Source organism: Morone saxatilis, unplaced genomic scaffold, assembly GCF_004916995.1.
Source record: "Morone saxatilis isolate NCDOM2014 unplaced genomic scaffold, NCSU_SB_2.0 Contig9, whole genome shotgun sequence".
NCBI classification, from domain to species: domain Eukaryota; kingdom Metazoa; phylum Chordata; class Actinopteri; family Moronidae; genus Morone; species Morone saxatilis.
In genome coordinates this window covers 1,900,197-1,904,135 of record NW_023340268.1, presented here as the reverse complement: position 1 = coordinate 1,904,135, position 3,939 = coordinate 1,900,197, and the positions used below count along the sequence as shown (strand labels likewise).

Genomic DNA, 3,939 nt, shown 5'->3' with positions numbered 1-3,939 from the left:
GATTCAAGTTTTTCGAAACAGGTTAAATTATTTCAAGCAAGAGGTCAGCAAAACCTTTTTTAAATGTATTCAAGACTTCAAAGTTTTTGAGTTTGACTTTAAACCATACACATTAGAGAGTTGATTGAAATTAGGAGTTTTCTCAATTTCTTTTTTTTTTTTTAGTGTGGAAGGGGACCCACGGTGTCTGTGGTTAAAAACCTTCCTATATTCAGGTGATTATACATAATTGGAAAAACCTAAATATTACTCACTGGGACCTTTAAGAACTTTCAAGGATTCACATGGATCAATCTCATGTTATGCTCAGACCAGAACAGCCAATTCAGACTCAAGGGTTACCCCTAGGCAAAATAGTATATAATATTATAGGTTTCATATATTTTATGTTGTGGCACCTTTATTTTGAAGCTGGGTGTATTTGTTTATAGCTCCAAGACAAATATGGGGAAAAAAAGATAAGGTTGAATTTTCCTTTGTTATTGTGCATATAAACGTTTCCATATCTTCTTATATAAGTAATATTAAAAGTTCAAGAATTTATTTGGAAATTGAGAACAGAAAATGTTTCCCATTCCACTGCTGCTTCTTGATTTCATCTACATCTAATCTAGGGGACTACAAACTAAAATCTGGAGACTTGTTTTTCCATTAATCACAAGATAACCGCAAAAGATTTTATTTTAATATTTTATGCATTTTTTACAAGGACAAAGCCATTTCATTCAAAAACAAAGAATGACTGATGACAAAAAGGAGGAAGAGTGGTAAGAGGAAGAAAAAAAGTGACTCCAATGTGAATAATAAAAAATAAAATCAAGTCAATGTTGAAACAACATTCAAGTACTGTTTTTATTATTTTCCAAACACGCACCAGTTCAACATTCATCTTCTATACAGAGCGGCTTCCCACAGCTGTATTTATTGCTTTAAACAGTTTAATATGTTGTTGTTGTTTATTCTTGCCGTTTGAAGCTTATTATGAGGATTGTTTAGTTTGTCAAACCAGGCCTGGAGCAGGGCTGATCTCTCTCAAACGTTGGCACTCAACGTCAGTAATAATAAAAATATCTAAGAAAAGAATAAAACTGTGTCGAACAAAAAAAAAACCCTGCTAAAATAATGTTCCCCAAGAAACAATAATGAGCAAAGAAATATATATATATATATATATATATAGTATATAATATATATGTATATATATATATATATAATACTTGTAATCATCCATACATAATCAGAATAAACCAATCTCCAAAACACTGGAAAAAAGTGGAATTAGTTCATTTTAATGGAGATACCCTCAGTTTAAGGATTTAAGTTGTTAAGTTGTTTAATCTCTTTGGCCCAGGACGATCAGTATTAGAGAGCATTAATAATCTATTATACACAAACATATCATCAATTATTCCACCTTAAACAGAAACACCAGTTAGTGAACTGTTATTATTTGTTACGTATAATTTAGCAAAAAGTAAGTCAAAGCTCTAATAATAATCTTTACAATTTCAGCATGAATTTAAAAACACACTTTCTTAATCAAAGATGTTTTTAAGGGAAGGGTATACGGGTATAACTGAAGACATTACAGGTTCAGGTGGAAAATGAGCTGATTTCTGGGCTGAGATTTTCTGATGCCCACAAACACCGATTAGTCTGCTGCCAGCCAAAGCAACAACACAGATGAACCTTTAAACTGAGCGGTAATTCCCCTTTAAGGCCTCCAGGAGGTGCTAACACGCCTGCGAGCACTGGTGGTTCCAGTCAGGGCAGGAGGAGAGCGAAGCAGGAGCGGACAGTGTGAGGAGGCTGTGTGTGAAATGTTTGCTCTGTAGCCACATGTCCTCTAACAGCAGTAAGCCAGGAAAGGTTCGAGCCCGATAAAAACACGTTTAAAGGCTTTAATGTGCTCAGATAATGCAATCAATCATCTTCTTTTTAGGATTTGACTGGCTTTAAGCAATAAGGCAGCAATGTTCTTGTAGGAAAGGAAATAGTTTAAGGCATTTGCTACTGTGGCAGCTGGAAGTTTCAACTCTCACACACACACACACACACACACAAACTTGAATAAATGAGGTGAAGTCTAGTATTGCGGCTGCAGTAAAATGAAGGCGTTTGTGGGGTTTCTGTGTGCCCAATGTTGTCTTAATAGGAGCAGGGTCCTTCATCAGTGTCCTTTTAACTGGAATTCTTGGCTTTAATGGCACCAAATGCATTATTTTTCTTTGAGAGAACTCATTAATTCAGGGCTTTCGTTCATCTTCAGCAGCAGAAGATCTGACAGCTTAGCTCTAGTTTTGTGCCATAACGTGTTACAGCAGAGTGCTGTGCACTGAGGCTGACAGTCTGTGACCATCCATTAGTTTGATACTGACAGGATATTGTCTGAAAATGAATGTAGGATGGATTTGTTGATGTTAAAACTCTATATGCAACAACCTTTAATACTTTATATTAGGTGGTACGCTGGAAGAGTTTTCAGTTGCAGGCAGAGTTTGAGTTGGAGTGTGTTGGTGTCCACAGTAAAGAGGTCAGGAGAGAAGAGGCAGAGAAAGGACAAATAAAGCGTATCATTGTGTCCAAGTTTGGTGATTGTTTCATGTTTTTTATGTTGCCAGACGGCTTTAGGAAACAGTTTGACTGCTTGTCAACCTGTTGATGATCCAAATAAAAGATTCTTTTTGAATAAATTCCATTTTTCTAAAGCATTGTTGTCACATGATAGCAAGGATGTGGAGTTTGCAACTTCAATCATCACTCTTGTTAGATTATTGCAAATATGCACGTTGGTATTATTAACTACTGCGTGTACATGTGTGCATAAGTGTGTATTTTGTCTATTAGACTGCAAAGCAGAAGTCAGTAAAGCTCTATTGATAATGTCATTTGCCAGTTCTATTAAGTTATCTGAATCTCTTTCTACTGATACAGATGAAGTCAGGTTACAGTCACACTTATGTTTTTATTTTTAGCAACAAAACTCTTAAAATCAACGAGTAAACGGGACTGTTGAACCTCTGATGGTCCATTGAGCTGCAGGTCTCTTTATTAAAAACAGCTTTATTTTACTTGAGGAAGGTTCCTGTTCAGTGTGACAATGCAACTGTCAGCTCAGTTTCAACAGTTTTTAATACCGTTGATTTGATCTTGATTGAAGTTGCTCATCCTGCTCCTCAAACTGCTCCTGACAGAGATCTACATCCACAAAGGTTTGTGGTTGTACAAATGCTGCGGATGTGCAACAACGTACGTCAATGTCTTTCCAGACGAAAACTCGTTTTGTCCTTTTCAAACTCATCCAGAAACTGGAAAGAGCCAGTTTATTTCTCCACACATTTCCAGGCTGTTTCCATTAAGTCAAAACCTTAATGGAAAAGCCAGAAGAGAGAGAAAAGAAGCGTGATAAAGGCTGACGGAAACAGTTTTGAATACACCTCGACACTGTAATGCCCGTTTCTTCTTGAAAGCTTTTTTTTGTCACATCTACAGCAGATCGGTTTCACGATAAAATTCAAGACATGTACCCCCGGAAGCATGACCTACAGTTCTTAAACTTTACCACTGAAGCAGAAATCTTTTGAGAAATGTGATCGTCTAAGATGGTGGTTGCCAGTTTGAGCTGTAACCGTGACTCCATCCACTGTTTGTATCTTTAAGGCGTCTGAGGTTCAAACCTCTCTGTTGCTCAACCTGCCTCCTCCTATTGTTAAAACCCCCGTTTCCTGGTTAGTGAGGAGTGTTGTTCACATGTGTTAGTCATATTATATCGACACGTATCTATGATGAAAATAAAGCCTGCCAAGAGCCCGTCTGTTCCAACACCACACCCACGTTAAGTCACTACGGCTGAAGGCACTGTTTAAACATGTGTCTACCTCGTCCACCTTCAACACCCTCCCCCTCCCCCCTCCCCCTCCCCGGGTACTCCCGCCCTCT

At 37.5% G+C, this 3,939-nt stretch overlaps 1 protein-coding gene across 1 annotated transcript in view; it reads right to left on the bottom strand.

The window, feature by feature from the left end:
* LOC118343121 (cdc42 homolog) overlaps positions 1–3,939 on the bottom strand; it is a 24,066-nt gene that overhangs the window by 11,220 nt on the left and 8,907 nt on the right. The gene's annotated exons all lie outside the window — the stretch shown is intronic.